This window comes from Passer domesticus, chromosome 3 (genome assembly GCF_036417665.1).
Source record: "Passer domesticus isolate bPasDom1 chromosome 3, bPasDom1.hap1, whole genome shotgun sequence".
Classification (NCBI taxonomy): domain Eukaryota; kingdom Metazoa; phylum Chordata; class Aves; order Passeriformes; family Passeridae; genus Passer; species Passer domesticus.
In genome coordinates, this window is record NC_087476.1 from 15,466,275 (window position 1) to 15,492,931 (window position 26,657).

Sequence of the window (26,657 nt, forward strand, 5' to 3'; positions counted from 1 at the left end):
GTGCTTTGTGCTGCCAAGAGTTTAAAAATATACTTATTAATCTAAATGGTTATTTTGGAGGCACTAGATTTATAATTTCCCCTACCTCTCACTTTGCATCTCTATTTCTTTCACATATAAGTGGGAAAAAAACCTAGAATTGCAAGAGGAGTTTTAAACACCTCCTTTCCCCAGCAGCCATTTCTACTCTAAATGTCATCTGCAACATGTTTACAACCTAATAGCATCACTATTCCCAGTGGGAAACTCCAGATGTTGGTGTAAAGTCCTTTCAAATTCCACAGCACTTGTGCTGCTGACCTCTCAGATGTGTTCCTCAGCTGATAGAGGAAAAAAGGGGAAGGAGCAGGCACTGCCATCAGTTTTCCCACAAGATGCAGATTCTGGGTTCTCCAGAGCATGCAGGATCCCATCAGTGAGTTATACCATTACTACATAAAGGTTAGGAGTGGTCTCAAACTGCTGAGCTCCCTTAGACTTTACACCTCCTGAGGTGGGGTATAAAGCACAGAACACAAAGGGACACACAGAGCCTCTCAGTCCATTCAGCTGCTCGAAGGAGATGAGGATAATCTACAAAAACATCAGCCTTATTAACAAAATTCACATTTAGGTTTGGATAAAGAGTGCCTCAGGATCAGGAAGGTGGTTTTTCAGGCTTTGAGTTCCAGTGTCCTTGCTCACAGAGCAGAAACCAAACCTTGTGGCTTGAAGAAAACCACTGGCAGGATTCAGTAAAGCACTGTTGTTCTGTAGTTAGACACACACTGCAGTGCCAGGGGCTATAGGGATGGATCTGTGATCAGCATTACTGGCACTGAGAGAAAAAGGCAAAATTACTATTAGTGCACCTACTTGTTCTTAGTATTCCTTTATAGAAGAAGCTTTCCTGAAATTCTCTATTACATGCCACAGGGCCATCTCTTCAAAACACCTTCTAAAGAGACTCTGATACTGCATTTCTACAAAAATCTGGAATTGACATTTTAGTCAGCTGCTTAATTTTGACTGAAAGAGATGAGTGCTTGGCAAAACTGGTAGCGGCAATGTGCAACCTGAATAGGCTGAAAAATAATCTCTCTGTTTCTTAAAATTATGCTTTGATATTAGTTTGGTTTCCTTCAGACTCATAATAGCAGGCTGAAAACAGAAAAGACTGTAGAGAGGTTTCTGTTCAGTCAGCGAGCAATCCCAGAATTGTCAACAAGGCGAATTTCTGGTGCAGGGTCCAATTCCCCTCATCCTCCTCTTACACATTACTGCATTTAGGCTCATAATCTGGTTTTATACATGTAGTCCTGTCCACCCCTCTGACAGGAGATGCAGACAGACAGCCTTTAAACCACACTTGCATTAAAGTGCCCACGAGACCAGGCCAAGCGGGATCAGCCCCAGGTTTTTGTTTGCAGAGCTGCTCCAGCTGAGCCTTCACAGGGGTAGAGCAGGGACACTTTGGTGGCAGAGAGCTTCTTCCACCCCACGGGAAAGCAGTGTGTGCCTTGGTGTCATTCAGAAATGCACTGGTCAGGTTTGAGCACCGCTTGCCCTTTGCATTTTCAACTTTTTGTTCCACTGAGATGCCGAAGTTACATTACTGAATGCTTGGTAATTAAACACAGACTGCACAAAATGCCTCCTTTAAGCCTTCCACTGTCAATTAAAGTTGTTAGAAGGAAACATGAGGGGGAAAAAATGCAGAAAATATGTAGGTTAAAATATAATTAGTAGTTATATTTATCACTGAGCTAATTGTGAGTAGAAGCAAACGAGGTGCCAGACTGCAGGCAGACATGGCCACTTTCTGGGAGGCCCACAGCAGGTCCCAATCTGCTACTCCAGACTGTTTTGCCACTGAGCACTACACTGAGATGCAAAAAGAGTAAACCAATTGGTATCTGAAGAATTTGTTAAAAGGGTACACAAATTCTTGACACACAATTATTCCCAAAAAAAAATCAATAGGATTTTTTACTCCCACTCCTTAGGTCTTCAGAAAAACTGAGCCTACATATGTTAAAACTAAAAAAAAAAAAAAATTCTACTAATATTTTGTATTAGCTATTCATTAACAATTTATAGAAATCTACTTTTAAACTGCTCATTTCAGTTCTAGAAATCAAAACCTATTTTTTCTGTACAGCACTTTTAAGCACTGTGTTACTTTAAAGCACTTTTTTGGGGGAATAGAGGGGAAGGTGTCTGAACTGTATTTGAATCTTCATTGCTGAAAGCCAAATCTTTTCAGTAATAATCACATTTAGTTGCAAATATATTGATCCCTTCTATTGCCTCATATCAGAGTTTAGCATCTTGGGAGCCAGGTCTGATGCAATCACCTGACAATTCCCTTGGCATGAAAATTTAGTATTGTAAAAACCAATGCATTTAGAGGGTTAAGAACCAAGTCCCAGGTACTGAATTGACTGCCACTGGATTTTTCAGTTTTGGGGTTTATTTTTTATGTTACATATTTTAGGAGGGAGGAACAGAGTCACAAGAGCTGTCCTGCAGAAAACCTCAGCCTGGTAGCAGGTGGGGTTTGGGGTACACAGAGTTTCCAGGGCTGGGATAAGAGAAAGGAAACATTTCCTTTTTCTCATCCATGAAAGGCATTTAATTTGAAAGCCACTAAGGTACAAAATGAAAACTTGCAGTTCCTCTCTTTTCTGGCTTACTTTTCAGGTGAAACTGTACTTTTCTTGAGTGTCATGAATGCTGTACTGCAAAAGGTTATTAATAAATTATAACTTGAGTATGTATACAAGATCATTATTTAATCTTTCAGTAATCTTTTTCCATGCATAATTTATTAAATGTTTTATTTATTGCTCATATTTATTAAAAATTGATTCTATTTCTTCTACCTAATGTCAATTTCCAGATGCAACCAATTATGAATATTTAATAAATTGAAAGATGCATGGAAAGAAATATAAAAAAATAGAAGTGCTCATTCCACATGTCTCCTCACAGACATATCTCCTCACTACATGTTAATCCTTTCTTTCTAGTCTGGCATTGCACTTTAATTTACAATTTGGACAGTAGTGACAATAAAAAGTTTGAAGCTCCAAAGTCAAAACTCACCAACCTCTTGCCCCAAGAAGAGGGGGCAACCAACCAACCTCTTGCCCCTGTGAGACTGGGTTCAGCCAAGGAGAGACTCTGAAACTTAGCACTCATCTCTGAGCCATCAGACTCTACTTTTGAGACATTTACTTCAACCCCAAAAGTTAGAGACAATGAATAAACTCCAAATAAATAATATGGATGGAAAGCTTCCAAAACACCTGGAGATATGATGCAACACGTCATAAGGCGATTCAAAACATTCATTCCAGACACTTCCTAGCATTTGCATATGGAAACACATCATTCTTAGATTTGTTCCCAACATGACTGGGAGCTGGGGACACCCAGCAGATCTCCTGAGGCACACTGCCCTGCACATCATTGTAGCTCCAGCCAAAACTCCTCGTTAGCTTTTCCCTGTTGCCCTGACATTAAGCTGGCAGCACGTCTATCCTTGCTCTGCACCAGCCAGAGTGCCTGGGGCTGGGGGGCAGCTTCTTGGCTAACCCTGTGCCAGGGCTCATCAAGAAGGCCACTTGAAAGACCAGAAGTGTCTTCATAAGTTCTGAGGTCTTTAGACATGCCTGCAGTACAAAACAAAGATAGAACACTGAGAAATTGGAAACAATTAAAAGCAAAAATCAAATAGTAATGACTTGGTTGTCTGGAAGGAATTGAGGAATGATTAAAGCAATTAAATCTGGATAACTTGGGTAAGAGATAACTGCAGAGATGAGAAGCACTTCCATAAACTTGAAAGGCTTAATCACCATCTGAGGGGTGATGGCACACACAGAATTAGAGCCGGCACACAAACGATGCTGGGAGATGCAGGGGCATCAGCAGGGGGACTTCAAACCCTGGACAAGGCTGGGGAACCAAAACTCTCATAGCTGAGAAAATGGAGGTGTCTGGGCAGGCAGAAATCGATGAGACAACAGATCTAGCCTCATTGGTTAAGCAGATAGAACAAAATAGCAGTCACATCTCCAAAAGGAGACCTGCTAGGAGCAAGGCAGGGACAGGGAGAACAGCAACCACTGAGCTCTGCACCTCATGCCATGCACCTGGTGCTACTCACTGCACCACTCTGTTGGAGCTTCAGCCTCAAGGGTTTAAATTATGTTTAAATTGGCAGTGGCTCTTTCCGAGTCTGATGCTTCCTCCCACCCCTCGCTGCTTTCCACACACCCAATACAGATGTAGAAATTAGGTTGCAGGCAGTGAGAGCTGGGAAATTAAATGTGATTGCTGGATAAAACTTTGCAAGTGACAGATCCAATGAGCTTGTTTTAATCCTCTTGAACTGCTAAACACACTGCCTGCAGAGTCAGGGACAGCCCCTTCTGAGGGACGCCTGCTGCCAGCTCTGAAATGCACTTCTGATCTGTAAGGCTGAAAAGTGCTGTTCATGGGTACTGTGTGTTTACATACAAACCCTTTCAAAATGGTATGGGTGCACCCAGCTCATGTGCCAAGTAGGTCCTGCACCCATTTCTGACTGCTTATGGCCACAGCAGCTGAGAACCTGCTGCATGCCACGGGTCTCCTCCACACCAGCTCCCCCCCAGCCAGGCAGTGCCATACCCCCACTCTGCCCCCCTTTCAGCCAAGCTGTTTGCAGCCACCTGCCTGTTCCCTGGGTTCTTGGGGCTTTTAAAGCATTCCCAGCATAGCCCTTCTGCCCTTTGCTCCTTAGCTGAGGGAGATGCTGTCCCATGTTCCAAAGATGCCAAAAGGACTATTCACAATTTAGCACTTTTCCCAAGACTTCAGAATGAAGGTTCTTCATCAGCCCTCCTTCAATATTAAATAAAAAAACAAAACCAAAACCTGTATCCAACCAGCATTGTAAAAGCTAACAGTGTAAACAAAGGTGAGCTTGACTGTGCTCAACATCCTGCCCCAGGAATTCAGGATATAATGGAACAAAATTCCTGGCTCAGGTACCAGTTCTGATCCTGTGATGCCTTTAGGAACAGGGCACCATAACTAATTAAGGTGCTGAAAGATGTAAGCAAATCCCATTTATTCTGGTTATAAATTCCTGCCAATAGTTACTGGAAAAGTCTTGCACTCCAGTAAAGGGGAGCTGAGCTAATTTTGGTGAGCACCACATCCTGTTCCTTGTCCATCAGTGCTGCTCCTCACAACTTCATTGCAAATCTTACAGCAGCTGGTTTGAAAGGTTAAGTTCTAGAGTCATGATACTGTGGTTTTGTTGCTGCTTTCCCTTCATGCCCCAACAATAAACAACTTCAAAACCGAACTCAAAAATGTCACCCAAATTTACTATAAAGGGTGAGAAGACAAAACAGACAACACACATTTTTCATTTCATTATTTCTTCCAAACGAAATCTTACTGTTTTGGTAAACAATCTCAATTATCTACCCAGGTGACTAGAGTTTAAAGAAGATCAGTGTTATTTTCTTACAATCAGGGGAAACATCTCAATTAAACAAGAGTCTGAAAACCTTTTCCCATTGCTCCCTCACTTCTAAGGCTCCCTGCATATCCCAGGCAAGTAAATGTCTGTCCAAAATAGTAATTCTTTCCACAGAAAATAGTAAGTCCAAAGTGTTCCCTGGCCACATTCTTTGGAGTCTACCAACTCATTTTTTACTGTTTCAGTGCGAAACCACAGAAAAAAAAAATACTTTATCATGATCCCACATTATTGCTGCCTGATGTCCATCACCCACAAAAAACCTCCAGCTCTCCGTGCTGAAGTCTCCAGTATTTACTAAGGCATGGACTCTCAGAGTGGAAATTTTCCTATGGGAAGCATTTTGAAACCAGCTCCCTCACACAGTATTCCTTGATAGAATGTGCAGCCGTTTCCAGGGCAATATGTGACATCTCCTCCACTGCAGTCAAAATCCTTCCAGTTTAAGGCAAGAATGCAGAAAGCAGCCAAGTGGGAGATCAATGACATGTAATAATTTTTAAAGTCTCTGTTTCACTAATCAGTGCAAGGAAAGTGTTTGCTTTTTCAGATGGCTATTTGGAATTACTCTACACATGTTGGGGTCCTGAACAGTTTCCCCCGCTCCTGGGGGTTTTGTAGCCTGGGTTTGGTTGGTTGGTGGCCTCATTCAAAGCCTGGTCCAGGGTCACCCCTCTTCTCTGAAGCTGTCCTGTCCTCAGTCCCACCTGAGCTGCACCACAGCTTTGCTGTGACCACACTGGATGCTAACCTATTCCACCAGCTGGTGTCCTGCCCAGCCTCAGCCCACCCCCACCTGCATGGAGACACTTCATGCCCTAGGCTGGGCCTGACAGAAAAGGTATGAGTTGAAATCTCTGACTATTAGTTTAAAAATGTGACAAAAATATATGGGGGTTTGGGGAGTTTGGGAGGAGAGGACCTCCAGGATGGAGACACTTCAGCTGAATAATTTAATGTGAATTCCTATGTTCCACAAAGAAATGGGTTTGACAGAATTTCTGTTCCAGTTGTCATTATAAACAATGTCTAGGTACACTTAGAGTGCCATTTTGGTCCAAATCAAAAACTTGTTTGTGAAGCAAAATCTTCTGATGATGACCCCTATTTAACACTGATTTCAATCACTGTGTGAGAGTGGACCAAACTTGTCTCTTTCTGGATGAAGGTAAATCCAAAGGTGGGCTTCAACTGCTGGTGGATGTCCAGCCCATGAGAGCAGGCTGAAGCTAGTCTGAAGTGTCCTTGAAATGTCCATAGTAGAAACTTTGGGAAATCAGCATTGGTTTTATCCAAAATCATTTCGTTAATGGGACTTCAAAATAACTTTTCAAACTACATATAAACTATCCAGGCATATTGGATTTGTATCTCATTAGGATAAGCAAATACTACTTGTAGAGAGCTTGCACTATCTGAATACTCAGTTGACTGATACAAAGAGTAAAAATACTTTTCTCTGAAGCTACAGTAATTTTTGCAAATCACTGATTTATTTTTTTTTCTGAACATTTTATCTCAGCATATTGAGGTTGCCTGTATCTTGTTAGATTTAACCCAGTGATGACTCCTTGCATCACGTATTTCACATTTGCGGTGTGTACATGAAGAGATGTCACAAAATGAAATTTTCCTGAAATAACAGAATCACAGATGCCACCATAACCAAAGGTCAGTAAAAACTGGGTTATTTATGTTGCATCCGAGGAAATAATTTTTGTATGAAAAGTTGATGTAAGGGAGACTGTAAATAATTACAACAAACAGAGACAATTTTGACTTTCTTTAAAAATGCAACACAAGGGAGACAATCTGATGATTAATGCAGTCATTAGAACCTTGAAGCTAATAGCTGTGTGTGTGGGTTCCCCAGCCACCCACAGACTGCTTCCCAGATGGTGCATCTGAATCTTGTGCAAAGGTGCCTGGGGCAAGGTATGATGCGAAAGGAAGTGTAGTAAAACTTGCCACAAAATTAAATATTTGAAGAAAATAATAGCTCACCACCGTATACAAGCTATGGAATATAAGTGCCCTTCCATCAGGAACAGGAAGATAGTGGGAAGTCAGCACTGACTCCATCACAGCTGATCATGAAACCTCATCTCCCTGCAGCCAACAGGACATTGGGCAGTCAGTCTGTTCTGCCCCATCCTGTCCAGGTGACTCTTGGGAGCTGCCTCATGAGGTCCTGAAGGAGCACATGGTTTCAGCTTTCACAGGAATGTCCAGCACACCCTCAACAAGAGCAGTAATTAAAAGGCAAAAGCACTCTGACATTTAATACTTGGTACAATCCCTGAATTTTAAGCAGTCACACAACAAAGATTAAGATAGAAGACAAAGTCAGGAAGCAAGGTATAAAGAGCAGGCAGATATTAAGGATAAAAATACAGCATCACTTCCCTCACCTTTCCAGTCAGAGAATCATTTTGTCCCAGAAGTTATGTGATTCTGCATCATATTGGTTTGTGGTTTGATATTCTTTTTTTTTTTTTACTAGTCCAATTTCAGGCATGAAAAAATGTAATTGGCCAGAGCTCTACTTCTGTGCTTGAAACTTCAATTCAATAACCTCTCTCCTATTGTATTCCACAGAGATCCAGAAGTAATGTGTGCTCAGGATATGAGAGGAGTGATTCTCTGGGAGAACTGAAGTTCAATTCCTTTATTTCATTTCAATAAATGGAGGTTGACTTTTAAATTGGCAGATTTGTCAAAGGTGATTTTTTATCACAATTAAAAGCTGAGACATGTAGTGGTCTTATCAAAAGAAAAAAATAGATTTTTTCCCCCCCCACATTTCTGTGCAAGTATCAGTCAAAAAAGACAGAGGGGAATACAACCAAAAAATATTTTCACAAATACGATAATTTTAAAAAATGAATTTGTTCCAGCTGTATTTGCTTCTCTCAAATAGGTAAATAATTCTGTTACGGTCACAAACATTCTCACGGAAAGAAGACTTTGGAAACTCATGAGGATTCATGGAAAGCAAAGTTTACACAGAGGAGGAAATCAGCCAGACAGGAGTCAGACTGCACTGATCACAACCAGCACTTCAAACACATACAGCTACTCATGGGAATATCAGAGAGAATTAGAGTAACACCTTGTGCAAGACTTCAGATGAGTCAAACTCCGCCTTGGACAAACACTGGGTCAAACACAGCAAGTGTCACGAAATGTCACTTTTTATGATATTTAAAACTGTGATTGTCTTACTTGAAGGACCCCAAGCTGAGAGGGTTCTATTTGTTTCATTTATATCTGGATTTAATATTTATATTTATTAAATTCTTACATAGGTTTGTATTTATCCAAATGAGGAACAACCATCTTTGGATCTGAGAAAGCCATCTCCCTAGACACCACAGCCAGGAATGCTGAGTATTTAAAGCAGCTGATGCATGGGGGGAAAAAAGGCAAGAAAGACAACAGCTACAGATGTAAAGAGGAGACAGCTGTGGTGTTGTGCCCACAGAGCACAGCTGTAATTTCAGTCCCTGCATGACCTGCAGCCCACTGTGCTCTAACACAAATAAGTTGGATACTTGCTAATGCTGCAGCTGTGACACAGCAAAATGGAGACAAGAAAGCCTGGTGATAAATACCCTGAGCAAGGTGTTACAGCAAGTCAGATCAGTCAAATGGTTTAAAAGCCTAGTTTTGAGCCAGTCCAGCAGCCTGTCCTGCTCAGGAGGTGCACAGACCCCCCTGGCACCAGTGGCCAAAAGAGGGGACAGGCTCAAGCTGTTGAGCAGTGGCACCAAGCTGGTTCCCTTGAGCCAGCTATGAAGCTCCTGTGGCCAGCGTGGTTAGTGCAGCACAGCTTGCATGGGCTTCATGAGAATGGTTCCCAATTGCCTAAATAAAAATAAAAATAGACCTATGGAGGTGCTGTGAGTCTTAGGACAGCACAGCCTTATGCCTGTGATCCTGGCACCATGGAAAGCTCATCCATGCAGCCCCTGCTGGAAGAGGCCTTGGGTACCAAAGAAGCAGTGGTGGGAAAGAGCAACTGTAACATTTAGAGGGAATGAAAAAGGGCTCACTTCCACCCAGGCAGTTTTCTCTCAATATAATTTTTTACCAACTGATAGCAGTTCATAACCATGCAACTGGGGGAATCCCTGTGCCATCTGGAGCATTTCTGAATAGAGTTTCATAAACCATTATGCAACACCCCTTCCTTCGTGTGCATATTCCCAGGAGGGCACTGTTATGGCCTAGGCAATGAATGTTTTAAATCCTCACAAAACTTGATCAGCTTCACCCTGCATTTCACCACCTTCTGTCAGATGGCTCCCCTTGGCACATCTTCACATCCCACTCTGAGCAACACTTCGAAGTGTAGTTGAGGAGTCTCCCCATTCCTCTACACAAGGAGGTAACATGATTTCTGTTTCCCTGAGTTTGTCACATTGTGAGTCAAAACACAGCACACAGTAGCACTACCAGACTCACCACCCTTCAGAGGCGTGGAAAGAGGGGCCTGGCACTAAATACCACAGTCCTGTCCACCAGGCTGACATCCACCTGGTACTGTTCAGTCATCCTGGAGATGTCCAAAACCCAGCCCAAGGGGAGAACCAGGATTTCTTTTTGCATTGCAGGGCAGGTTTCAGAGCTGTCCCTGCCACACCACTAAGGTTAGCACAAATATTCATTGTCTTCAGCCCAGAATGGTAATCCATCTAGCTGGAATTGGGGCTGCCTGTCCCATGTGAAAGCCATCCTGTCCATATCCTATTGCTTCTGGACAGTGTTGGCCACCTGAGAAAAGCAAAGAAGGGCTGCCCACCCTTCTTCTGTAAAGCCCTTTGTGATACTGCTGAAGGAAAAACAGCAAGTTGACAATTCATGGAGCACAGATTTACTTGTGGCCTCCAAGAAAGACATAGCCTGGCACATTGCCTGTAAACAGCTTCTGCAAATACAGAACTTTATTGTTATTATAGATATAAATCTGGTTTATTTTTCCGATGGATTAAGTGTTTTGTGAGTAAAATGCATCCATCTTTTCACTGGCTTTCCACAGAGAAGTGCTTTGCCTCCCAAAGGTCTCCAGCCAGCACAACACCACAAGTCCAGCAGCATTGTTATAGCCTGTCACACTCCTGTCTACCAGCAGAAGAAAGGACAGCAGGTGCTGAGGTGACTCCAAATAACAAATGCACATCACCTCTCACTGCAACCTCCCAGTGTGCAGGGACATTAACTGGTGTCTCTCCTCTTTCCAGAGAGTGGATAGAGGCCAAATATCATTATAAAAATATGAATACATCATCTTTGAGATCTCCCCATCAAAACTGAAATGTCTTGATATTTGCTGGGCAGTAGGGACTGATGGACGGATGGATGGATGGATGGATGGATGGATGGATGGATGGATGGATGGATGGATGGATGGATGGATGGATGATGGACACAAACTGTGTGGTCTCATTGCCTTTGAAGACCACTCTGATGTGAGATAGCACACATGATCATCACAAACCAGCTGGTGGCTGAAGTGGTCAGACTGCTATTCCAGCATCAGAAAGGTTAGAAGTTGGACACTTTTCTTACAGAGGCTGTCTCATAAATAAAACAAAACAAAACAAAACAAAACAAATCTTTGTCTGTGGCCTGTAACAGCCTTTCTGTGAGCACTTACAGACTTGGTACAGGAGAGGATGCCAACCTGATAATGGTTGATAATGGCAAATGAACTCTCAGCATCTCAGCCAGCCCTGCCGCTTCATTCTGGTAAGATCATATCCATCCTGAATATGAAGCTCTCTGTTCATCTGAGGTGGGCATCCTCGTGGGACACCCTGCAGGCCTTCTTCTTGACCCAGAGGCACCCTGGAGTCACTCCATCACAGCTGCAGCACAGCTGGTTTTCTTAAACTCTCCATTGATTTACAACTGCTCCAGGAAATAATGATCCTGTTAGCTGCATGCTCTTGCTTTCATTAACAGCTCTTCTTTTCATCCTCACAGTCTGTGAGACCCTCTTGTATCTATCTGCATTTCTGCCTCAGAGCAGGATTGCACTCTGCAGAGCAGGAATTGTTTTACTCTATTTTTTTTTTTTTACCATGGTTTGTGGCAAACCATATGGCAAACCATCCTGTCTGGGTTGCACCAGACATCAAGGCTTCCTCTCCAGCAAAGCCCACTGCACCACAACGTGTGAAGGCTGGTCTGAGTGGAGCAGGAAGCTCAGGCTTGTGGAGGTTGGCTGGGGAAAAGGACTATCTCAGGGCAGGGACCTCTGCAAGACTTGGTGGCTCAGCAAATCTTTCTTGCTCTTTTCAAAGTACATTTCTAAATGTGCTGCCTTGAGGCCAAAGAAATTCCCAGAACAAGCATGAATTTTTCAGGAGGCTGGAATGTGTCTACTGCTGTTCTCTAAGACACAAAGGAGACAAAAAAGGTTATTTTCTGATTTCAAAGAAGATATTCTTAGTACAAAATTCCAGCAACACATCCAGAAAAACACACAGAAAAATACTACATATAGGAACATGTATGTGTGATTACCTCCACCATTTTGACAGAAACCTGCCCTGGTAAACCATCTTCATGTTCCTCTGCTATAAATCATTTATCTTAACCACTTGATCTGGAAGTAAAGCACTTTCACTCCCAAGAATATACTAACTGACAAAGGGGAGAGAAATAAGCCAAGCAAAATTTGCTTTGCCTGTTACTGAAAGCCCCAGGAATGCACTGTTTCTGTTTCCATGCTCAGTACCCGGAATGGCTGCAGAGTTGTTACCAGGCTGTTGGGCAGGGCTGAGGAGAGGAAATTTATGTATGGAACCCTTAGGGCTAATTGCATGTGCCACCTTTCAGGTGAATAGAAAACTCATACTCTTGGCCTGTATCCAAAGTGACAGCCTTATCTCCCGTGTCACATAAACATGTTTAGAAAACAATTTTATTTCCTCCATTACTGAGCATTAAATCTTAACTAACATACTGCTGAACTGAGAAATGCTCTTTGTTTCCAGCAGTGGATCAGTCCCCAGTGATGATGGAGGCTCCTGACTTTGTGTCCTTCAAACCACCTCCCCTCTCTGCACAGAACTCCCAGCCAGTGCAGCACCAGTGCCCACATTAGCAGCCAGGATGGTGCAGAAATTCAGCCCCCATGGTTTGTGGGAGGCACAGGAGTGAGGTTAGGATGGGACAGAGTGTTCTGAAGCAGCTGCAGACCAGCCCAGTCAGTCTCTCTCTGTACTTGTCTATACGCCCATGTACTCAGAATATTTCCACTCTGATATGAAAGCCTGATGAACAGAATCTATGTATTTCAGCAGCTGTTCCTAAAGGCTGAAGCCTCAGCAGGCTGTGCACTTCTAATGGAGGTCAAGGCATTAACTATTTTTTGTGCTAATATGGAAAAAATAAGTAATCCTCTGTTACATGGCTGTCTGGCAAAGAAGTCTGATCTCTGTTTCTTCTAGATACTTCCATTTTGTAACAATACACAAGAGGGGATCCAGCCATTTGGAAGTGGATATAACCAAATAAAATAACTGACACTCTATTCTTATTACGGATATGTGTTGCTAACATTTCTCTTCCACCAACGCTTCACACACATCCTGGAATGATGCAGTCTTTTAGCTGGTTTACCACTAACCACTTAAAACAACAAACCCAGAAGAATGAAACCCCCTCACATTCCCACATCTGAACAGAAAGCATTTGAGTGGTCAAACTTGTACAAAGCTTTTCAGAAAACCAGTTTGGAAAGGAATTCAGGGAACCCTCCAAACCATCTCAATGCCCTAAATCCTACCACTGGCTGAGGTTAGAAAAATTTCTGGGGTCCAACTGGACTTCATGCATCAAGAAAATGGTCCAAACAGCAGTGACTGACCAACATTTTATCTGGCAATTTCTTTTTTTTTTTTTTCTGATTGGAAATTTTCAGCTGCCAGCTAAGTGTAAATTCTCTTCACTACAGGCAGGTAAATATTTCCTTGAAACAGTGCCATGAAAAACAGGCCCACTGTGAGTCATTCTATCTCAGGCAATTTTTCATAATTGGACTGCATGGAACAGACTCCTCTTGTTATTGGTGTGATATCAGATAATAAAATAAATAATTTGCCACTTTTGTAAGCAGAAGGGAAACAAAACAGATTTATAGCATTGGGATTTGGAAATGCTTGTTACTTGCTTGTTTCCCATTTTGTGTCTTCTCAAGAGGTTAAATAAAAACATCAGTGTCTGTCTGCAAAGAGTTACAGGGGAAACAACAGTGTGTATTAAATTGAGACTTCAGAGGGGAATTTCAATCAGTATATTATCAGGATGTTCTGACAAAGTTTAAAATCTCTGGAGATGAAAACAGTTACTAGAACTCATACAGCTATTTGATGCTGATCTGTGATTGTTCTTACAAGCAAAAAGCAAAAATCGGGAAAAAATGGTTGAATATTTTAGCAGGAATTAAAGAACATGAAAGACAGGAAGGAAAGAAGAGGAAGGTGCAATAAGCAGAGAAACACATAATAGCTACTAGTGATACAAAGCTAAAAGCAAAATGCCTTAAAGTAAGAAAGAAGGCACATAGATTTCATACTGAGTGATGAAACCTGAGAGTGCATTACTGCAAATTCTCCGTTTTGTGATGTCCTCTCTAAAACTATGTGTCTTAGTCAGAGTTCAGAATGGGAGTAATAGATTCAACTTCAATCTCTAAAAGGATAAAATAGAAATAAAAGTAAGGATAAGTTCAAGCCTACAGAGTCTCCTCCATCATCAAAGCCTCAGCAGGTGAGAGTCCCTCAAGGAAAAGGACAAAGTGCCAAGGGAAAGAAAAGCAGGGTGGGCTGTAGGGTAGATACAGTGTCAGGTCAGGCAGTGCAAATCAGAGTGAGCCCAGACTCAGGTCTGGGGAGATCCATCTCCTCCTGGCTGAGAGGCTACTGGGAGCACCCTGAGTGGTGCAAGGCACACAGCAGCATCCAGGAAAGCCTCTCTGAAGAAAATAAGGATGATCATGAAGAGCCTGAAAGCTGGAAAGCCTTCCAATCTATGGCATCAGCAAGGGAAGGAGCCCACATGGCTGCTCAAGCCCTGCCCTGGAGGAGAATATTTCCACCTCACAGGGCAATATTCTCCAGGGTCACAGGCACCCACATCTAAGCCCAGGCAAACCCTGGGTGCTACAAGGAGCTGCTGTCCCCTGCAAGCTCTGCTCTCTCCCTCTTCAGGCCCTTTCTGTGCCAAAAGGAGAGCACATGTTAGGGTAGAAGCTCAGCTCCTATTTTTTGTCCCCTCCTGGAGGATATTGTCTCTTTCCATGGGCTGTGTAGGATGCACAAGGCTGAACCATGTGCCTTCCCTGGGCATCAGATGTTCTGGGTAAATGGTGAAATACCCCTCAGACTGCCACTTGCCAGCTCAGCTTCTCCCAAAAGGCCACTCAAGATGTATCAAAGTCACCAAGTCAGTGCATTTGCTTTGCACAAATTCAATTTCTCATTAATTCAGAGACATGAAATGATAGATTGAAGGTTTCAAAACTGCTAAGTATGACAGATACTTTGCTTAGGCCTCACTCTCACTTCAATTCATCTTCCATGTTACTTGATTTATTTTTGAGTAGTGTACACTGGTATGGAATTAAATACTAAAATATTCTGTAAATTCCTTCATCACCATGTAAACCATGGAAAGTGTGACAATACTGTATTGAATAGCCCCCAAATTAAACACACTGAAGGGGGAAAAAAAAGGAAGACATTTCACCCAGGAAAAGCAATTTGAGTTTTAGAAAGCCTTCTAAAATGCAAAAATTATTGCATTATAATACAAGGAAGGACTATTACCAATGAAATCATTACTCAGACATATCTCAAGTGTTATAGACTACCGGAAGAAATCAGAAAAGAAGAAAAATCAAGAAAAAGACAATCAACAGCTGAAGTTGAATTCAAAAAACACATGACATCTTCAGCCTTCTCACTGAGTCTACTGTACACAAAACAGAAACATGTTTCAAAAATTTGGCATTCAGAGGCATTGAAATCATTCAGTTACTGCCGTCACTCACTGGGAAACATGACGTTCCATCACATGAGTCATCTCTGCAAGGAAATGGGCACAAAATGTACTGTGATGCACACTGAGAAGTCACAAGTACAGGACCCAAAGGGAAAGGGAGTTTCTGATGTGTAGCAAAAGCATGACTTTTGCTGATATCAACTGTGATCATGCCTTTAGCTTGGTGCGTGTGATGGGCCACAGCGAGGAGGTGGAAGGGCTGCTGGCACCTCCCTGGAGGAGACCAGACTCCAGGTGGGAAGGAGACATGGGAACATTTTCCTACCTGCTCTGTGTCTGGTTTTTAGCAGATATTGGATAAAAGCACCCAGTAAAACCAATTACTGCAGCAACTGGACTCTCACCATGTAGTGCAGCAATGAAAGAAGCTTGCAATAAAACAAGGGAATTTTCTGGGGCTGCTCTGCTCTTTCTGGTGCCCATCAATCCATGGTAGAGAAGGGCACTCATCTATCTCATTTAAGTGTATTTTAGATCCCCCCTAAAAGCCATAACTATCTGCTGAGCATGTTTGGGGAGGACATACCAAGCCCTCAGCATCAAAGCAGAGGCAGGCTGACCCTCTGGAAACTGCTCACCTGCTGCTGAGCACGCTGGCCCTGGAGACCAGGCAAGGCAGCTCACATCACTGTCATGGTTTCTTCAGGGATGTGTCTCCCAGCCTGGCTGTCCAGATGGGCATAAATCCTCCTTCTGCTCAGGTAGGTCTAAATCTGTGCTGTATTTTCCACGTGGTCTGGAGTCCCCAAACCTCTGGGCATGCCCTGCACTGCACATGAGGCCCCTCTAGCTTCTCTCATTGCCAAGATGGGAACATGAAACTTCTCCATCTGAAGCTTTTGATTCTAGATGTCCCCTGAAGCAGCACACCCAAAATTGACCCAAACAGCAGCTGTTGCTCCTTCACAGTGGCCTCTTTTCCCTCTTATGTCCCAGCTAATGCCCTTGACCCCTTGTACCTCAGAGGTACACACCCCAAATGCAGAGCTCATATTTTGGAACAGGCCAAACACTTCCTACAGCATCACGTACACAGTTTATTGCACGCAGTCTTCCCTTGCTGCTGTAGCTGCTCTGCAGTGTAGTTATGTGGCACAATTCCATGCAGTTCATGACCCATTCCTGTCGTGTGTGCATCGCATGCCCTTTGTTGCAGACAGCTGTTATTTATTCTAAGATTGTCTCAAAGTCCTCCTCAGAAAAATCCTCCACAATTTCAAAAGCTGTGATTTTCTTTGTCTCCTTTTTGTTTCACAGTCATACTGGGAAATTGCTGGGGATGTTTTCCCCCTTCACTTTTAGAAGTCAGGATTGCGTTTCACTTGCAAACAAAGCAACTGAACAATCTTACAGTCAGCCTCTTCCCTCAATGGGACATGCTTCACTTTTTCTCTTTAAATAAAGCTTTTTCACTTTGCAATGAAAATCCTTCATTAGCTAAAAACATGTATTAATTACTATTTTATTATGAATTTTCAGTCCATATCTTTTCAATGGACGTACCAAAGAACCTAAACTGCATCTTACCATCTTTGTGATCATTTGAAAAAATTGCCCTGCCACATGATGATGTAGGGAATCTTTTCAAGAGACAACCCAGACTAAGTGAAAGCAGTATGTATTTGTGTACAAAAAGCATCCAGACAAAACCAGTATGGTATCTTCACTTTAAACAGGTCTTGAACAAACAGTTTGTACAGGGGCCTAGAAAATAGTAAAATTGAAGGAAAGGAAAAGGTTCCAGATGAGTGGCTCATTACAGTGGAAAACAGTCAACCACATCTGGTCCTGCAGATGGACGTTTGCCTCCATCACCCCCCAGCAAAACTCCCAAAGAGTAGAAGTGACATGCTAACTGTGTTCATGCTGGATTTTGATTCCCAGCATGAAAGGACCATACGAATATACAAAAGAAGGCCAAGGAGTAGTTAACAATGTGTTTTGTCTCAAACCACATATTGCCTATAGGGGTGTTCCATAGCCCAAACCCAAGAGAAACGAGACCACTTGCTTGTCAGAGGCAGGGCACAGCCATCCTGGCTACAGAAACTACTGGAGAAGGACCAGTAGATTGTATCTGGCTCCCTCGTGTCCCTGGCAGCTTCCCTTGAAAGCCAGGCATGGCTCAGCAGGGGGGTGCACGTACATCCTCCCTCTTGTGATCACCCAACAGCTGAGCACAGGGGAAAGCTATGGATTTCCTAACCACAAAAGGACACGTGTCTGGAATCAGATTCCTTGTGGGTGCCAACAGCAAGATTGAGAGCTAAGCTCTTTTTTGAGTCATTCATCAGCTCAGATGTGAGTTGTCAGCCATTTGAACGTTTTTCACAAAAGCTGCCACACAGTCTGTGCTCTTTATCCAGTCTCCAAGTATAGCAGTAGAGATGTGTCAGACCCACTATTTTCATTTATTAAAACTTTCTGCCTAGTTTGACAAACTGGAGGAAAGTTCTAGATAGAGCTGAGCATTAATTAACCTTCTTAAATTCTCCTAAATCTCCAGCTCAAAGCAGTAGGAGGAATTATTCCCTCTCATTTAAGAGACCCAGTGAGATCCTGTGTCACTTTCCCTGCACTCAAACCCAGGCCACTTCCTTCGTGCTTCAGAGACTTCCAAAGTATTTGTCTAGAGCATCAGTTACACACCCTCCAATTTTTAAGGCAAAAGAGTTAGCTGGAACACAATCAGAGAATGAAGAAGGATTTTAGGGTAGGTCCAGTTCCTCATAATTTTTAGATACCCTACTTAGGATAGCAGCACATGGTTTTACGACTTTTTGGAGGGAAAGGTTGGAGCATTGAAATCCAGGAAGTCCCATATGTCATGAGGAAAAGGGGAGCAGCATGTTGGCACTGCTGGGGTGAAGCTGTGGGAATATGTTTCCTGTGTCCTGTTCCCAATGGAAGCCAGAGATGCTGTGTCTTGGCTTGAAAAGACAGGTGCTTGCTAAGGAAGGCAGGAGCTTCTCTTGAAATGGAAAATGTAAACTCTCTCCCTCTGAATTATTATAATTTTGAAATTAAGGGGCTCTCAGGCAAAGATATGGGAATAGGCATAACAGTTCTTTATTAGGAAAAAATAAAAATGCAGTAATATAAAGGAATATTAATGGAGTCAGAATACAACCCGACACACTGTTGGTCAGGGTGTTGGCAGCAGTCCCATTAAGTGGTGGCTGCAGCCCTCCTGCAGTGCCAGGTGTGGTTCTGTTGGAGCAGTGATCCAGGATGAGTAGTAGAGGATGGAATTTTCCTCTGAAGGTCCAGTGGTAGTGTAGATGGGCCTGGTCTTCCCCTAGGAATGCAGTGGAGAAGAAAGCTCTCCCCGGGGAATGCAGTGGGAAAAGGCTGCTGTGGTCCATAAATCTCAGATTATATCCAGGTAGGAATGCTTGGCTCCTCCCCCTGGGCAGAGCATCTCACCATGGGATGATGCAATTTTATCAGTCATGCAGGGACACTCCATGGCCCATTAACAGAAGGTATCTCCCCAGAGGGAGGATGGGTCGTGGAAAAGATAAAGAAAACTGCCCCACCTGGTTTTGACAGGTGCTTTATTAACAGAAGATAACTGCCCCACCTCGTTCTAACAGGTGGCAATAGAATACACACCCTGCATTTGTGACCTGAGACACACTGCCTGGGGCTGTCCCCAGGAGGAGCCAGGCCTGCTCAGATCTACTGTCTGAGCTGCTTTCAGGAGGGATCCCTGTGTCCTTTTGGTCAAAATGCCCTGGGTGAGTCAAACAGTTTAACAGTGGGTGCAGAGATTCACTACCCAAACTGCCTACAAAGTCAACAGAGAAGAAAACATTTCTGTAGGGCAGCTCAGCTTTCAAGGTCCAAGTCTGCAGGGCATACCTGCTCTCCCTCTGTCCCACAGAGTCTGAGGCATTGAACTCCTGAGATGGATGGTTTAGGAGGAAGCCCAGAGGATGAAGGTGGACATGAAGTTTCGACAGGCACTGAGAGCTGAGTGTGGTTTGGAGGGACTGGGGACACTGGGCAGGGAAGCATCTGGTCAGGGCAATACTGTATCTGGAGCAGCCTCTGGAAGGGCTCTGGGATGGCTGCCTCCCCAAAGGGGACAGAGTGTTCTTGCCATCAAAATGGGACAGTTAGCTGAATCCAGTGGGAATTGTGTTCGAGTGCCATGGAGCAGGGATACAATATTACACCCCAGAAATCCGTAATGTGTTTACTGTGAGGAAGCTGAAGGCAGAGCTCTAATCCCCCTCAGGATTCCTTTTGTAAAAGTACAGCAGTATTTGCTTTTAACAAAACTGTTCTGCAAAGAGTACTTGAGAGACATTTGAGTCGTGTGAGACAGTCCAGCTCCTCTAGGACCTGCAGCAACTGAGACACTTTGCAAAATTTATAATGTAAAGCACAACTAGAGGGAAAGGAATCCCAGGAGTTAATGGGTTTAACCCCACTAATTTCAATAAGTTATAGCACTGACTCCAGGCATCAGTTCAACACATCATATTTTTAGTGAATTAGATGCAAAAAATAAACAAGCTTTTTCTGTAGTTTTTAGGAAGACAAAGTATACAGATTCCGACTTTTCAAAGCTACTCCCAGGAACAAGGCAGGGAGTAAAAATGAGACACTTCAGGCTAAGAAAACAGCAGCAAACTGAAAAGCTCAGAATGGAAATAACCTTCTTTGTCCAGTAACTCGTGATTTAGGTGTAATATTCTGGCCCTGAAACTAAAGCTGAAGGAGGTTTTATTACAAATGCAGCTGCATTTTTAATTAGACAGTGAAAAGTAGTAGGAAAAAATAGCATAGGAACAATTTTGTATGGGGACTGTGTGACCTAATAGCTGTTTTTCAACTATAATATCAATGATTTTGTGCTCTAGTTTCCTTCGTCAACTGACTGGGGACTGTTTTTCAAGTCATTAGGAAACTAGGAACCAATTTTATTTTATAATCACAGAGAAATGGCACCCATTTGAAAAAAATGTGGGGGTTTTATTCTTACCTAAACTGATTGTGCATTCTTTAAACTCGGCTGATACAGTGGCCATGGTTTTTTTGCTACTGATAGACAGAAGAGAGGAATCAGAGCCCATGTGATATTTCCAGACAGCAAGTTACAGACTGAACTTGTAGAAGTGGCAGTTCTTTGTGTTTCCATAGCAACCCAAGCTGCAGTTGTCAGTAATTAAAATTAACTCCATAGTTCTATTGGAATGCCAGGAGCTGCCTTCTCAGATGATGGAGACAAAACAGAAGCCACAATATCTGCAAAAATAACAGTTTTCTATATACAGCTCTGTAATTTCACCAGCAGCATTCAGCCACATTGCATCCCAGTTCTTGCAGTGCTTTTCCAGCATCTGCTTGAGCATCAGTGGAAAATGGTATCTAGAAGATTTTAACCCAACTCCCACAGCAAGCCCAGAGCCCTGCAGATGCATCCTGCTGCTGACACACTGCTCTCCTGCCTGGGCATCCTCTCTCCCCAGCCTAAGACAGGTGAGAACAGCTTTTCTCCAGGTCAGGCTCACCTAGAGCCCACTGAGGCTGGGGCTGGTCAGAAGGTGCATCCTGTCACTCCTAAAAGATGGACAGAAAAACCCATTGGGGTAGTCTTGCCAGGCTTTGACGTAGCTTTAGGGTGGCTCCTTTCATTCACAGCCAGCTACCCCTGAGGTGCCATTCTCAAAGCAATTGTCTGTGCCACAGATCACATAGCATGGGCAGGGCTGCAGACTGCAGCAAGCTGTGGTGCTGGTGGGGAGGGGAAAATTGCAGCCCTCCAACCCTCCCCAGCCTTCACTCCTTCTAAAAGCTCCCTGGAGAAAGTGCTTGTCACACAGAATACATCTGTGTCCCAAGTAAGGGAGTCAGGGAGAAAAGCCCAGCACTAAGCCCCTGACCATCAAGCTCTGCTCCAGTCAGGTGATTTCTTGTTTGCCCTGAACCTTCCCCCCCAGCTGCCTGCAAAGCAGGGTTTGGACACGTGTGCTGAGATGGTTCATTGCAGGACTGTTCCCCAGTGTGACCCTTAGCGTGACAGATTTGAGAAGAGAGCTCCGTGTGTGGCTCCCTCTGCACCACCACTTCTGCAGAACTGCCCTGGATGGCTTTGCAACCTCACATGTCCTTGTGCTAAGCAGCAGCAACACACACCACCAGGGTCATGGGGAAAACCCACGGCTGTGGTGGGCTGCAACACTTCACTCATTTTCCTTTAAGCAAGTCAAACTGGAAAAACACAGTAAAAATAATAATCACAGTTTTATGTGGGGCCCAGGGGAGAGCCAGGGCCAAGTGCTGTTAAGAGTAGATGCAGCCAGTCTGCTCTGGAAGGAGCAGAATGAACATGAACCTGTTTGTTCCCCTTGACCTCCCACACAAAGATCAGTTCTTGACTCTCTTTTATTTACTAGTATACATAGAGAGTACTGAAAACCAGTCCTGTGTCCAAAAAATTCCTAACTTAATAGAAAAATACATTATTTTGCTACTCAGAGAAAGATTATATTCTCCAACTGGCTAAGTATAAATTGAAATTCATCTCTTAGGGCCATAGCTTACCAGCAGCTAGCATCTCAAAGCAAAACAGATTGTCATTAGTTGTTCTTAGTTGTTAGATAAGCCAAAATGAAATGTTATATTAATAAAAAATATTTCCCTAGTGTCTACCCTGAAAGGATGGCAGTTAACAGCAAAAGAAATACCTGCATTTCATGCTAATAATTCAAATGAGGCAGGAAATTGTAACACCATTGATTTATAGCTTTAGGATGAATGGGAATACAAAAATATATATACACATACATTTATCATAATCTCAGTAATAGTATCAAAATTATATGCAGAGAGGTATTTGCTTTAAAGGTAATATCCATGACTAGCATGATATCTCCTACCAAAAAAATAATTGGCAAAACCATACCTTCTGCAATGAAGCCTTAAGGGGCTTCTATGGAAACTGACTTCAATAAACAAGGCTTGAACTAGAACACTCTTGAGTTTAAAATCTTCTTTTAAACACAGTTTGAAGCAAAATTTTATTATGTTTTTTAAGTTTGGAAATCAGCTTTTTTTTTTCTGCTTGTTCATTTCCTTTTATTTAGACAATAAATACCTGGAAAATTTTGTTCTTCCTAACTTTTACCCCAGAAAGCCTCAAAGCACCAGTTCAAGAATCTCTTACAGAGCAAACCAGAAGTGCCCCAGAGCTATGATTCAATAATCCATCCTGCAGATGGAACAACCCAGTCACACTATGATTATTGTTCACCACTTCCAGCTCTGATTTCATGTTGAAACTAAATTCTGGTAAAAGCACAAACCACAGTTTCCAGGAATGTGCATACAAGCAGCACAACTCAGTGATGATCATTCAGGACATGTGAACAAGAAGGGTCCCTTTGGAAGCAAAGCCATCTTTAGAAGTCTCCAACTTGCAGCTTGTTATACAATGTTATCAATAGTCAAAATCCTGCCAGGAGTCACAATATTTTTCAAAACGAGCTTGTGTTGCTCCGGGGTTGTATTGGTTGTGTGGCTGTGCTGCTGCGTTTGACTGCTTCCTTTCCCTCCCACTTGAAACTTGATAAGATCGTGGTGGGAAATGGAGCATAAGATGGACAAACAATGCTGTTACTCCATGAGAAATGCACTCAGGAATAGAGGAAATCCTACATTTCCTTATGAAGATAACTTTTCAAATAAGACTATAAGCAAATATGCAGGTCCTAGTCACAAGGGGAGCCAGGCAAAAGCTCCAAAATGTGTGTTGTAAAGGGACACTTAAGGCTCTATCTAAAAGGTGTCTAACAAGTGCCAAGGCAGAAATCCATATCCAGACCTCAGGTTCAAAGGACTTAATGCCAATGAGCATTAAACTGAAATGTGTTCATGCAGGCTGCCCAGGAACCCCTCTGGCTGCTTCACTGCAGCATCCTGCCTCTGGTGCTCCAGCAGTCCCCCTAGGGTGCTAAATGTGTCCCACACGTGCAGGGGGGATCCCTGCAGCCACCAAAACAGAGGGACACTCTTGCTTGTGCCCCTCAAGCGATGCACAGTATGTGCACCATGCCACAGGGTTTGTTGCAAGGATGGAGTGGGATGCTGAGCCAGAAATCTGTGCAGATGTGACACCACCCCACAGGAAAAAATTCCACATGGGGAAAGAGGGTACATGCAGGAAAGAACAAGTCAGCAAACCCACCCCAGCCCATGTGGCCAAGGGGTCCTCAGGACAGCCCATGGTTTTAAAACCAAGCACATGCTTAAGTGTTCTGTTAGAAACCCTGTGCTGCTAACGTGAGCAGCAGCACAGCTTTCCCAAAGCAAGCTGTCTGGGAAGCTGACTGGCTGTCTCTCTGCCTTGGAGACAAATTGTATTTGAGGTGCATACACCAGGGACTTTTCACATGTATTATCACTTACCTGCACAGATGTTTGGTGCAGTAGAACACAACAATCTGTGAATTGAGCACCCCAGTTTAGGAGAGACCAAGCTTATCTCATGCAGCCTTGGGTTCAATACTAGATATCAACAAAACAGAAGTGGAATTCAAACACCTTTATGCAGGTGTTCACACCCAACACACTTGATGTGTGTTGGGTGTGAGCACCTCAGGGAGGGTTACAAGTTTCAGAGCCAGGTATTAATGAGTCAATTTTTTCTGATCAGACAAAACTCAGGTCAGCAAAAGCCTGCCCAGAAACTGGAAAGCAGACATTTCTGCATAGCATGACAGAGGTAGGAATGAGGGGGAACCCCAACTCTTGGCACTGACTCGGAGAGCCCAGAGCTGCAAATTCCTTTTCCATTCATCCTGCCCAGCAGGATACCCTCAGCAGCAACAGGGAGTGTGAGCAGTGCTGGCAGAGGCAGTCAAATGCAGCCAAACCTGGCAACACAACTGTGCTGCCTGGTAGAAGTGGAGAGAGATAACAGCAAGAAAAACTTAAATTAAAGATATGGCTTCAAAACCTCAGTAACTGCTCTGAAGGCGTTAAACCTGTTCTGTGTGTCTCTCTGACCTGTCAATAGTGATAAAATTGCCTCCTTTCCTCCTGCTTTTTTATATACTGCTACACAGTTGGATTCCAACATGCAGGCATGGCTTCTCTAGGGCTTTATATATTTTGTCATGGTTGGCTGCATTTTTCAGAACTCTTTCTTTTGCCTTCATTAAACTTGAATAAAAAGAGGTCTATTAAAACATGCAAAGGACTCATTTTTCAAAATCAACCCTAGCCTTCAATTTTTCAAAGTTAGAGCACTGCTTCTTTCATTTGGTTTCATCCAACTGCAAGAGAAAGAAAGAAACCTATTTAGAGGGTAACCAAGAGCACAAATGCCTCAGGGCCAAGCAGGACAATCCAACACTGCCTGCTCCATTCACAAGATGGGCTCTCTGTGGTTATTGGTGGGAGGAAGACATCTTCCCAACAGAGCCCAGAAACAGTGTCCCTGGTGAAGTGGTCACAGCACCAGCCTGCCAGGCTTCAGGAAGCACTTGGGCAATGCTCTGAGGCACATGGGACTGTCCTTTGCAGGGCCAGGAGTTGGACTTTGATTATCCTTGTGAGTCCCTTCCAGCTCCAGGTATTCTTTGATTCTGTGATTCAGAACAAGAGACAAACTGTGCAGCTCCAGCAGATCTTCTGTAGAGCCCTTTCTTTCCCTGTCTGGCATTAGATGCCTGGGTTTAAATCCTTCAATCAGCTGTACAAATATCCACAGATGTGCACTAAACTTTTTCACAGCTGTGATCAACTCTTAAAAGAGCACTTGGCCACATCTTCAGAAACTGGGTCAGAGCAATCAATATCTGCCAACCACACAAGACAGAAATTTTGGGTCAGTTTTGGATTTTCAACTAAGCACCCATTTTCAAGGTGATCTTGTGTCTCAGGCTTCTAAGTCAAGCTATTTTTAAAAGGTTAGCAAACAATAAAAGCTCCGTATTTTGAAGAGCTTAGTGCACAGGGTTAGGCACGAAGTGTCGCAAATTGTCAGCGCTCTTCTCACATCAACGGGACAGGCAGTGACATTTGGCTTGGGCAGCAGCCAAGAGAGACACAAAAGCTCAGGCTTCTTGAAGCTTAGAAACACTTGTATAGGTGTCTAAAATGACAGCTTGGGTTTCTGGGGGAGGCCCAAAGAGAACAGAAGCAGACGGTGTAGTGGACTCTGTCAGGGAGCTACATCTCCAAAGTAGAAAAGACCACTGTCAATAAGCCTGGTGGTGGATGCATTTGAACCCACTGCTTTAAAGAGTAACTCTCCACCAGGAGCTGTTGCTGCAAACAAAAATATTATGAGACTGTGAGTGTAAGGTGTCAAATTAGTCAACACAATGTTTTTAAACTCACAGTAACAGCCACCAGAACAGCTGTTTTGTCTAATATTTTCCTTCAAGCAGAGAAGACCACAGCAGCTTTCCTGTCTTGGCATAACATGTAACACAGCAAAAGTATTCAAGAGTTTTTAAGCATTTTTTGCTGTGAAGCATTCGAAGCAAAGGAAAATTCAAGATCAGGAAATATGTGACACCTGCTTATTCCCTATATCTGATGGAATCTGGGGTTAGTTTATGTTATCATTGGCTTCTGGTTGTTTCCTGCTCCAGCCCAGAAAAATATTTTTTTATGACCATTTAGGAGGAGGAATCAGTTTAGATGCTTCAGATCTAAAATCAGATCTGTAGCTGAGCCTCCCTGAATTAAAGTCACTATCCCTCATTACTGGAAACATCAGCCAATGCTCTAAAAACCATCTGTCATTTAAACCATGTTGTCTTTGTTCAAGCCTTTTGAATCTACTTTAATTTTCACATCACAATTGTACAGCCAATGCCTTTATTTCAGCTGAATTTTTAAGGCAGGCTAATAGAGGCAGGAAAGAAAACATTTTCCTCCAAGCCCATAGGGATCCTCGGACACAGACTTATCCCACCTGCATCACGGGGGACAAAAGTAGGGAAACCAAGGACTCCACAGCATGACTCAGCTCTCCCAAGAGACAGACCATCTTAAAAAGTGACCAGCTCTTTCCATTACCATACAGATAGCCAGAATT